Source organism: Phaethon aethereus (assembly GCF_964289735.1).
Source record: "Phaethon aethereus genome assembly, chromosome: 10".
In the NCBI taxonomy this organism is placed as follows: Eukaryota; Metazoa; Chordata; class Aves; order Phaethontiformes; family Phaethontidae; genus Phaethon; species Phaethon aethereus.
Genome location: NC_138586.1, coordinates 16,185,255 through 16,197,272, shown reverse-complemented (window position 1 = coordinate 16,197,272; position 12,018 = coordinate 16,185,255).

The window sequence follows — 12,018 nt, the reverse complement described above, 5'->3', positions numbered from 1 at the left end:
TAGTTTTTCTGAGGTTGCATTTACAGACAGCAGGTAGCACCTAAAGAAACGGCGCAGCATCTCTTTTGCTGTTTTAACATCACCTGTACAGCTACACCAACAGAAATAAAGTGTAGGAACTTGAATGACCGGGCTTCCAGCTGGACATTTCTGTCCTTCTCTCCCCCTACCTCCACTGTTCCTTTCCTCATCCTATGTTAACAGTTAATCGCTCACATTTTCTTTGGAATTTATTTACTCCTTGTCCACATAGAATATTCCTGGTTTAACCTTAAAAATCCAGTCGGCTCTGCTGGAATAGCATATTTCGGTTCTTCAGGGAGGAAAAAGTTGTATTTCATCATGTGGTTGATTCCAGCCAGTTCGAGTCCTTCGCTTGCCAGCGCAACGCGGGCTGGAGCCTGTAGGATGCGGTGATGACTGGATTTCAGATGCCAACATCGCTACTTTAAGCTTTCACAGGAAGAAACGTAAATTTAAAGCAAAAGGTATGAATGCCAATAGATCTACTTTTGTGCACATACAGATGAAATAGTACTTGGATGTTGGCAAGCGCTTTGGCTGCTCCTTGCCAGAGCTAATGGAGGGACTCCCAGCTGGAACGCGTGTCCCGTTTTTTCCCCTCAGCTATACGTCAGCTGGTCTCACCAGATATATTTTCTTTTTGCAAACCTCTCTTCTCTCATCTGTAAGACAAAGAAGAAAGACAGTTTACCTAGTGCAAAGAACTCCAAAGAAGAGTTTGTCTATTTTTGATGTTGTAAAAAAGATACAGGATTTTCACAGGATAATGGTCTCCCATTGATAGATAAATTCAAAACTAGAGGTTAAGTATTCATGGAAAAACTAGCGCAGAGGTACTTATGAACACTGCACTAGTAGTGCAAGACAGCATGACATTTACTGAAACGATCTATTCCAAGGAACCTGTTCTGTTTTTTTCAGTGCCTGACAATATATCAGGTAAAATAATCAATGGGTATAGGTTCAAAGCAGATGAACAGAAGAGCTACAGAATGACTGTGGTTTTGGTTTTTTTTAAAGAAACCAGATGATCTGATGCAACTTGCAGCTCCAAATAAAAGGAATTTCCTTTTAAAATATATTTATTTAAATTTGTAGGGAATAAGAAAAAACCTGCCCTATTTTAAACTGACTTTTTTTCTCTACACTAGATGCAACTTCTTACAATATTCTACTATTTGATATTATTTAACCAATACATTTTCAAGTGCAACCATTTTTTCTACCATAAATATTGCCATTATGTCAACAAGCCATAAGCACTGCAGTGAAGTTCTTAAATTTTACCACCTGACATGCTATTAAAACAAAAATGCCACATTTATATATTATGTTGAGATTTTTGTTCAGTAATAAAATGTAATTCTTCAAGATAGACAAGACCATGAGCTGCACAGACAAAATTTCCATTCCCAAGAATGGTTCACGTCTGACAAGAGAAGACCCTAGAAAAAGGAAAGGGTAAGCGGGGATGATGCCACCACCCACAGACACGGTAAGTTCTTGACGAGGGAGGTGAGCGTGGTTCAGGTCTCTGCCCTCTCTAAGCTTGTTCTTCATAGCAGCTAATTAAGCCTGTTGCAGATAAGGACATTTCATGGTAAAAATCTCCCGAGAGGTAATCCTTACACTCTACTTGCTGCTGGTAAGATCTAGATCTGCAAGTGTACTCTGTTTGGGACAGCTTGCCATACCTCAAAAAGACTCGGGCAAGTTGGAGAAAGTCCAGTCAAACACCACTAAGTGTTATCAGAGATCCCACAATCATGATCTAGGAGAACAAACTTGAAGACTGGGGAAACAGTTAACAGCAGGAAAGACTACAGAGAAATGTGATAACGAAAATATAAATACTTGTCATGAAGCAGTGATAATTTACACTCTGGTACTGCGTTCAAAACAAAAAAATGTATGGGCTTAAAAGGCATATCGTTGATATGCTCTGTGGAAGGAGCATAATCAACTAAATATGCTCTTTTCATATCTTTCACCTCCAATTTCCATAATTTTAATAGCTAGAGACTGACTTAAACTCTGAAAAGTAACACCTTACCTATCATCCAAGCTTTTGTTAGCATTTGCTTTTGCAAAATTTACACCCCTAACTGGTCTAGCCTTTGCTTAATTCTGCTTCCACAGACTCCAAAAGGCCATATTCAGATCTGGAATAAGCTCACATCAAACTTACCCACACAAACCATATTTTGCCTATCCATCTTGTAGTTTGGTTTGAATTTGGCCCAAAAATGAGAGTCTCTTTTTTTTATAAAAATGCAGTACTTCCCTGAGAACGACAACGCTGATATATAGATCCCAACACTGAAGCATTCTGGGTTTAATGGACATTAAATCTGGATTTAGGCTGCTTCAGTGACTACTTTTGAGAACGGGGAACTGCTGTTGAACTAATTACTGAGAAATCTATGAATCAGTCTGCAAGAAAATTTTCTCCCAAAATGCCTTAGAGAGTTTCTAGACTGACCCGTGAGACGTCTTGTCACGTGCGGAGTTGAAGGCAGCACACCTGGGGCGCGAGGTCCCCGCGCTCCCCTCCTGCGGTGAAGGTGATGCCGGGGTGTGCGTCGCCTCTCCCTCGCAGCATCCTCCGCGGCTCCTGCGCCCGGACGTTGTGCGACTGGCACGGGGGGTTTCTAATCCTCGCTCCTGTTTCGAATATCGTTCGGTTCCTCGTGGCATCTCACAAAAGACTGAACGGGCAGCGAACATAAAGGCAAAATAATCCTTACTTCTGGGAATGCCTTTGGACAGCCCTGACCTGCCTCCTCAGGCATCTGCCAGTGCAGGGGATGCCACGCAGCTCTCGTGTGTGTCTGAAGTTTTGAAGACGGGAGACAGGACCCTGCCTAAAGTATTTGCGTCTGGATTAGACTCTGAAATGCCAGAACGTGCATCTGTGTTCGTCCATGTTACTCGTTTCTTCTTGACTTGACATGCCTTGTCACTGGGTAAAAACCACAACAAATTTGCTTTTTTCCCCCCTCGTTTGGCTTATTAATTGCATCTCCTGTTACACTACACTCTGTCCTCAACAGGTTCATTTGTGATTCTCCTGAGATATGCGTACTGTAGCAGCAGATAGTAGCACATAATCATTTAACATATGAATGCTGTCAAACAGTTTAATCAAATCTGAAATTACCCGCCTTTGTGCGCTGCGCTAACTCGTTGTGACTGCAGAAAGTGAGCCCGGCTCCCCTAGACAAAGAGCAATTGCAGCCCGGCTCTTTGTCTACTCTCTTTGCATAATTTCCTGAACCCTGACCTGTTCCACCTGCTCACTAATGTTAAGCTTATTTATGGATAATTTATATGCAGCCCATTCCGCAAATGCACCCTGGCAAGGGTTTTTTTGGAGGAGCTATGGGAACAAGCCTCTCGCCACGCATGTTCCCTGCCGGTTTGTAAGAGCCGAGGTCCGAATGCTTCATCAGCACTTCCTGAGCCTTCCCTGAAACACCAATGTGCAAAAAAGCTCCGCGCACCGGCACCCCGCCGGGCTGCTGGAAATTCAAACGCTCTTTTGGGGGAATGGGGATAACTCGCAAATCTGTTGTTGTTGTTGTTGTTGTTGTTTTCACAAAGATGCTGGCAGGACGGCTTGGTGGGATGCTCACCGCTCCAGCTCGCCGGCCACGTCGAGCACAGGGTGTTTCCGTGGCGCCCGTCACCCTGACCTCGGGGCTCCCGGAGGAAGCACGCGGTTCCTGGAAAGCTTTGTTCCCGCGTTTGTTTGTTCTGCGTCCTCCCAGCAGCCGCTGAGAAGAAGCAGAATAAAGGGCAGCGTACGGGAGCCGGCTCCCGCAGAGGAGACCTGGGTGGGCGAACAGGGCTGCATGTCCTGGCTGAGCCCCTCCGAGCCTTCCCGGGCACGGTCTGCGCGAGCCGCCCTGCCCGCGTGGCGCAGCCGGCACATCTCGCTGCTGGTCCACGCGTGAGCAGGCACCTGGCTGCGTGTCGGCCCCGAAGGCTTGCCTGCGAGGAGAACAGGCAGAGCTTTGCTGCCGGAGGGTCCCAGGTACTGAGCCCAGTGCAAAGCCGAAGCAATGCTGCCGCATTCGGAGGAGCGCCGCTTCTCGCCCAAACCGCCCCTCCAGGTGGGTCTGGTTTGGTTCATCACACTTTGAAACACGAATGCAAGCTCAGGGCCGGCCAGGCTGATGCTGGTTGCGTTGCAGGAAAGCCTCTGCCCCTGCTCTCCCCTTTTGCACTAATTCTCCGAGGCGCCCACCGCCCTCCCGGGACACCGCAGAGGAGGCTCTCAGAGGCTGCCTATTTATTTGGCCGGTGCCCAGGGACTGCAGGGGCGGCTGCCCCGATGGCCTGGAGCAGAGCGAGCCCTCGCAGCCGCCCCGCGGGGAGCAGCTCTTTCAGGCCAGCAGCAATCGGAAGCAGGACTGCCGAGCTGGAGGCGAAGGGCTGTCTCCCGGCTCCCCTGCCCCACTGCGGGGATGGCTAGAAATCACTTGTGCGGCCTCTGCCAGGGCCCGAGCTGCTGGCCCCGGGGCTGCCGACGAGCCCCAGGGCACCCAGCCGGACTCCAGCCCACGGGCAGCAGGACTGGCCCCTGGCCAGGAGGAGCTGGCCACCCTCAGAAGAGCCGTGCCAGTGCGGGTCAGCCCCGAGGTGGCCGTTGCAGCCAGATGTGCTCGTTAGCAACTGTCTTTGCAATTAGCTCACCGGTTCCCATCAGCATCTCTGGGAGGAAGCCTTGCCCCGGGATGGCTGCAGCAGAGGAGGGGGGTGGCCCAGAGGGGAATGCTCGCCCAGCAGCCACCGCAGCCACCGCCTGCCAGGGCTGCTGCTGGGGTGCTGCAAAGCTCTTCTCCACACCAAAATCTCTGAACCTGACTCAAGCAAACAGCTAAACCAGGTGTGGACGTCGCAGCCAGGTGAACCATTTTGGACACGGTGGAGTTTCCTACAAGGCAGAGCCCAGGAGAGTCCACTCCACCCACTGAGCGGTATTTCCCACCAGTTCCTCACGTTTGCGACTGAAGAACCATGCGCTGGTTTACAACGATCTCTTCAGACATGCCCCCCAAAAGCTGGCTCGGTAACATGCCCCGTACCTTGGACACCAGTTACTCTTGCTCAGCAGGTCTTGCAGGCCAAGGGAGGACAGCGAGGGTCCCTGCAAGCAGCAGCATTGGTCCCTGCCAGGGACCAGGCACCCCACTGCCACCCCCAGCCTGCCAGCACCCGTCTTCGCCCAGGGGCTGCAGGGCGAGAGCGGGCAGCCGGGGTGCGACCCCGGCGCGGCTGTGCCGGTGCCTGCCCGAGCCAGGGAGTATCCGCACATCTTGGCACGTGGAGCCATGCATTGTACCAAAAATAGGGCTCCCCCATTGTATTGTTACGCAAACACGTTCTGCGAGTAAATCAAACTCCCTGGGATTTTCCAAGCCAACTGCCTGGGATTTCTTTCGGTCATTTCACCCCGGCTGTCGGGAGGGCTGCCAGGCACACCAAGACCCCAAAGCACAAAGCAGCCCTGGGAAAGGGTGGCCTGGAGGGGGTGTCCCGGCTTGCTGACCTGCCCCAGTGGGCAGAGGTGATGCCATGGGTCCCATTGACCTGCCACCAAGGAAATTCAAGTTTCTGTTTCTGCCGCCAGTGCGAGCAGGGCTGCTGGCCACCCCCAGCACATGCATCTCCTCCTGGTCCCCCGGGCATCCCTGCGACCGCCCCCAGAGCTTCAGCATGGCCCTGCACCAGCTCTGCCAATGCTGCACCTCCTGGGATGCTTGCTCCAGGCAGGCAGAGCCAAAAGAAAAAACCCAGCTTGTCTGCTGAGCAAAAGGTCCAGGAGGAGGAAAAATAAACACAGGAAAACCCACAATGTTCAAGAACGTTGCTGGATACTTAAATGATGCCAAGGTTCTTAAAAGATGCTTGTGTTTGCAGAAATGCTTCAGAAATGGCATAAATATTTCATGAAATAAAATATTAGCGTCACAGGGAGTATCTGTCTCTGGCACCCATAAGAGCGCTGCTGATGCAGTGACCTCCAGCCACAAAGCTCCCAGGTTCTCAAAAGGCACAATCACATCCACTGAGAGATGGGGTAACTGAGGCACGAGTGTGCGCCGCAGCTCTTCCCACCAAGCTGGCAGCAGGTGTGAACTGCCCCTGGGTGCTGGCCTGGCACCCCATCCTGCCCCCTCCTACCCCATCCCCACCCCAACCCACTGCATCCCATCCCATCTCACTCCATCCCATCTCCTCTTATCCCACACCAACCCATCCTACGGCTCTCCATCTCCTGGCCACATTGGACAACAACCCACCGTGCTGAGGACCCTCAGGGACATCCTGCTCCCACACCAGATGCTGTACTGGTCCCCAGGGAAGGACACACAGCAGCTTTTGTGCACTGGGGAGCTCTGCAAGGAAAGCCTGGACTTGACCCAACCCAGCACAGCTCCTGTTGAGCGTGCACCGAAAACTTCTGTTTTCCAGTGCAAAAAAGAGCTTCTTCATGGTCTTTTTTTGTGTAGGGCATGAATGGGAGTATGGGGGAACTGAGGAGGACTCTTGTTCCCAGTAGTTGCTGGCCTGACGTGGACAAATGACTCCTTAAAATATTGCAAAGGCTATTAAAAGTACTACTGATAAAAGGCAAGAAGCTGGGAAAACAGACTAGACTGGACTATTTTTAGAAGCAGGGGCATCTGGACAGCATGAGAATTGCTTCGTACAAATTTAGTACAGCTGATGTTTGAACAAAAAGTTTGCTGGCTAAGCCGAAATCACCCAGCGCAGCCACCTAGAGAAACCGCGACCGGCACAAACCAGAGACCCCAACACCGGCAAGAAAAGTGTCACTCGGGGCCACCTAAAACAGTGACACGAGGCTCCTACGCAGCAGCCGGCGCTCGGGGAGGCTCTGGCCGAGGCTTTGCCCTGATGCTGCTCAGGGCGGCGGGTGGGGACGGCTCCCGTGTCCCTTGGCAGACACGTCACGCCACGGAGCTGCCACGGCAGCGCCTGTGCCGGCGGCTGGCTGCTCCGCTTCAGGTGGGTTGGGAGGGGGAGGCTGCCAAAAGCTTCTGGCCTAACAAACAAACACTGTCAGCATTTAAAATAGACAAACTATTTAAAAACCAAGTGCCGGGTGACTCCTGACCCCAGACATTTTTGCCTGCCTGCATTTCTGCAGCAGCCAGGCTTGGGAGGGGGAGAAGCCCTGCAAGTGCCACACTCCCTGGTAAGGGGACACATTCGTCTCACACCCAGAGCACCATTTAAACTGCAGAAGGAAACCAGACGTTGCCTCAGATGTATTTTCTCTCCATCCATGCAAGGAATCTCATGATCTCGCTGATACATTGCTCTTGCTTTTATACAGCAAGGATTTGGGTTTGAAATCAGCCTCTGACTGACTCCAGGTGTGACTGAGGACTGAGGGGACATTGGCCCGAACCGGCAATGTCTGAAGAACAAGTGACACATCTTCCCCCCGCCAAACTTGTCCCTGGGCAAAGCCCAGGGCAAGGGAGGAGGAACGTGGAGAGCCCCAGCCGGGCACGGCTGGCGGGTAGGCAGCTCCCGGGGCTGCAGCCCCTGTTTGCAGGGCAGCAGGCAGCAGGACGGCTGGCACAGTGATCCCCTGCCGCGTGCGGGACTGGACGCTGTGGGTGCTCCCTGGGGTCCGGGACCCCTTAGCTGCCCACCCTAAACCCAGATGCCAGCCTGGACGCCTATGTGCCCTGAGAAGCGGGGTGGTCCCTGCACGGTCCGGCAGCGAAGACTTTCAATAAACCTGCGTAGTCAGGGCTGATGCCGGGGGTCTGGGGAACGGCAGATTTGCTGCCATGGGTGCTGGGCCCTGGCTCGATGCATCCCCATTCCCACCAGCTCCATCACCTCCCTGAGTCCCTCCCTGCCTGGCCCATTTCTTTCCCCATCCCTGCAGGACATGGCTCTCAGACAGGGCTCTTTACCCTGCAGATTGGACCCCCTGCCCTTCCGTCCTCTCTGCACACAGCAGTCCCTACACCACTACTCCCAGTACGGCTGCGTATACAGAGACTGGTCCCAGCCCCAGCGGGGAAGGCACAGGGGCTGCCCAAAGTCCCCAGCCAGGGCACTGCGTGCCACCGAGACAGGGGTGAGAGGGAGCCTGGCCCTCTGGTCACAGAGATGCTCCCGACAGTGGCGTCGCGATAGCTGTAATGAAAAAGCGCTCGCGTTAAACCCCTGCCATCTGTCTTTGTTTTGCTAACCCACTTCTTTGGTTGGAGCTGGCAGCTCAGGACTCGGCTGCTTATGGACCCTTTCCATGGGTCGCTGAAGGCAGTGTGAGCCGTCTTGCCACGGCCCAGGGCTCCCAAGGCTATTTCTTAATGGGAGAAGCTCTGGCTGATTCCTGGACACGGCGCTTGGACACAGACGGGGTGTTTGCGTGTGTCCGGGAGCCCCTTGGAGCCAGCGCACCCGGGTTTGCAGCCCGGCAGCAGCAGAAGGGGCAGGCGTGGGGAGAGGGGACCGGGAACCGGGGAGGGGTCATGGCTGCAGCATCCCTGAGAGATCTGACAAGTCTCTGTCCCCTTGGCTGGTGACAGAAAGGGGAGACAGAGAAAAGCCGGCACTCCCCTTCCCCAGCGCTGGGTTTGCTGTGGTTGCTGCTATTCATTGTTTGTATTTGGGCAACTGCTGGGTGCTGGTGAAAACACCCGGAGCCCAGACTCGCAGAGTCGCCTGTATTTCAACACCAATGATTCTTCATCATAAAAATGCAGACTGGAGTGTGGTATTCATTATTTGCTGCTCTTCAGTCTCCTGTTTAAAACGTTCCCAGTCCGGGTGCAGGAACAACCGCCCTGTGCCCAGAGAGTTGGGCACACAACCACCCAGCACGGAGCTCACCGGCAGTGCCCTGGCACTGCCCAGAGCTCTCAGGGAGCACCCGGTGTGTGAAGGCAACCCAGCTCTGCTCAGAAACCCTTCTGTTCCCCAAAGAGGACTCTGCTACGGGTATTACCTCTGTCTCCACTGACAATCATTATAATAGTGTTCTCTCTTTTCTTCTGCTCTCCTTGGAGGACACGATTGTGTCCCAGGGTCAGCACTCTAATAATTCCTGGCCCTGCACACTGGGACCCCGCGAGCAGGAGCAATGCCGTCCCAAGAAGATGGCTCCAGCCGACGGGGAAAGCCCCTGAGGAGGGGCTGGCTGCTGCAGCCAGGGTGAGGGAGACCGGGCTGGCTGGGAGGCGAACGTGGAGCTGGCTTTGGGCTCGGGGCTGCTCTGTTGAGCAGGAGGTCAAAGCGTTTTCCTGTGCTTCCCTGCCTGCACGTGGGGGAAGAGCATGAAAAGAGCTGACGCAGAGCGACGGTGCGTCACTTTTTAGACCCCCGTTTTTTTCCTATATACCCTTTGCAGTGGCAGAGCCGCCACAACGCGGGTGTGACGTGAGCTGACAGCATGAGGAGATGCATCGGGGAGCAACCACGGCTCAGCTCCGTGTCGCTCGCGGGCCTCCAGCATCCCTGCGCGCACGGCACGCAGCCGCGTCCCCGTCGCCACGCCTGTCCAGCCCTGCGGGTCCGCTACGAGGGACTCGCAGCCCGGGAGCTGCACGCAGCGCTGGTGCCTTGATGGAGCCTGAACAGAGAAAGAAGGGCAGCAGATGCTCATCCTGGTGCTGTAATGGAGTCATCAGCCCAGACCCCACCAGAGGATGCCCTGAAGAGCCGTTCGGAGGTAAGGCTGTCAGATCGCCCGCCCGCCCTGATTTTGCATCCTTACGGATGCCCGGCGTGCGGGGAGGAGCCGTGCCGCCCGCCCGCCTCGGGCCACTCGCGACGGCAGCGCTCCCTCAGTTCCCGAGAGCGCATGTGGGCTCTGAGCGGAGGGAACAGTAACCCAGCCGAAATGTTCTGCTAAAAATAGCCCGGCGTCTGGGTGGAAGCACGCTGTGGTTAGCCGGGGGTTTCGCATCCCTGAGAAAGCCTGCGCTGAGCAGGGTCCCTTTGCTCCTCTTATTGTCCACTTTCCTCCTCTCCCTCCAGAGAGACCCTGGGGATTAACCAGCAAATAAATGGCTTAACACGGGACAACAATGGCTTCTGTGATCAATCCTCATAAAATGTGGTTTGGTAGCTCTGCAAGAATCAAGCCAGCTGCCAGTATGGCCCAGAATAAGTGAGAGGCTGCCACAGGGCTGTGAGGACGGGGAGACGAAACGCTGGGGCCAAGGAGCAGAGCCCAGGCCACTTTGGGGGCACCTCAGAAATGGGGATGCACGGGAGGGAGCCAGGGACGGGCAGCCCTGGGGAGCTGCAGCGTTGCTTGGCTCTGAGGATGCTGCAGAGGGAGGAAAATCCAGAAAAGACAAGTTTAGCAAAGTGCTAGTGTGCAGGCAAAGAGAAGAGAAGCTCATCTCAGGGCGCTTAATTTTAGCAAAGAGTCAGGCTACCAAGATCGTGGGTGCTTGTTCAGGAGCATCTGTAACTTGCCCTGATTTGACTTGGCTGGTTTGGGTTTTCATGAAACTCCTTCCCGAGCAAAAGCTGAACTCCAGGTTAACCAGAGTTTGCTGCTGCAGTTGCTTATGTCAAATTACGGCACCCGAGCTTATGGCTGAAGTCTGCACCAGACCTCACCCGTGTGGCTTCTCCGTACAGAACCCCCTGGCTTTTCACTGTCCGAAGGGAAAATAAAGATCAAGGCGGATGCAAAGTAGTACAGACTGTTTGCCTAATTTCCCATCCGGACAGCCTCGGTCTCTGCCCGTACCCGTTAGCCTGCACCCGGGACCCCTCCTGCCCCACTGGTGCCGGGTGTTGAACCGGCCCCATCAGTCGGTCTCTCCAACGCCCCAAGCAGCACCCCTGGAGCTGCCTGCAAAGCCCTCACTGCCACGGCTCGTGCAACGAAACGTAAAGGAGATGGACTGAGATTTCACAAGCAGCAATTCAGGTGTTTCCCACCTTTCCAGCACCTGTCTTTGAAATCTTACCCAGTGCAACGAAGGGGTTTCTGTCCGCCGCCACAGGCCGGGCACTCGCCCAGCGGCACGCCTGCAGTTTCGGCATCCACTGGACCAGAGGCTACTGTTTCCTAGGGACGGTGCCTCGCTGCCACAAAATATTATTGCTGGTGGAAGAAGAAGTTTGTTGCTCGCTCAAGAAAAATAAATCCTTGACCCTTTACGAGACCTGTGCAGTAGTGGCGCCGTTGACTCCTTGTGAAAGTGTGTGGGTGGGAAAATAGTCTACGCTGGCTTTTCTGCTGGCTGTGTGAGCTGTGCGAGACGCACGGCCCTTCAGTAGATGGCTGATAACGCTCAGCTACTCCTCTACTGGCAGCCTGCAAGCCCCTCAAGAAACACCGGCTGCAAGCATGAAATTAGAGTCTCCCACTCATTATCTGAGAAGGACGTGCCTTTCACAGCCAAGTGGCCTCTATTTGCTTGGGGGGAAACATGTGCTTATCTCTTACTTACGTGATTTATTTCTTGAGATTAATGCATCAAATTGGCTTGCTCCCAGGCTCTCAGTAAAGTCTCGATTTTCATGGGACTGTCCCGAACCACGAAAAGATTCGCTGCTGCTTTTCTGAAACTGAGAGGAGGATTTTTATCTTAATCGTAAAGCAGAATTTGCGGGTTTTGCAGATGTAAGGCAGCCAGCATTGTGTTGATCTGCAAGCAAATGATAGTCTTCTCCGAGTTCAAGGAGGACTATTAAATCAGCCCTGTGGAGATAGAGCAAACAAAAACAGAGGGAGCAGGAGTTGAGGGGGAATGTTTCTATTCATATAAGAAGGCATGAAAGCAAAGCAGGGGAGGCGAGTTAATGATCAACTCATCTGGGGTGTTTACTTTTACATGCCACTGGGGTAAATAGAACCATGTCATCCCTCCAGCCTGCTCTTGTTTATAAATACACAATAACATTTTCAGCTGAGGTGGCTGGACTCCCCTGGGTCCGGGTCGGAGAAGCCGGACGGGTCTTGCCTCCCACCCC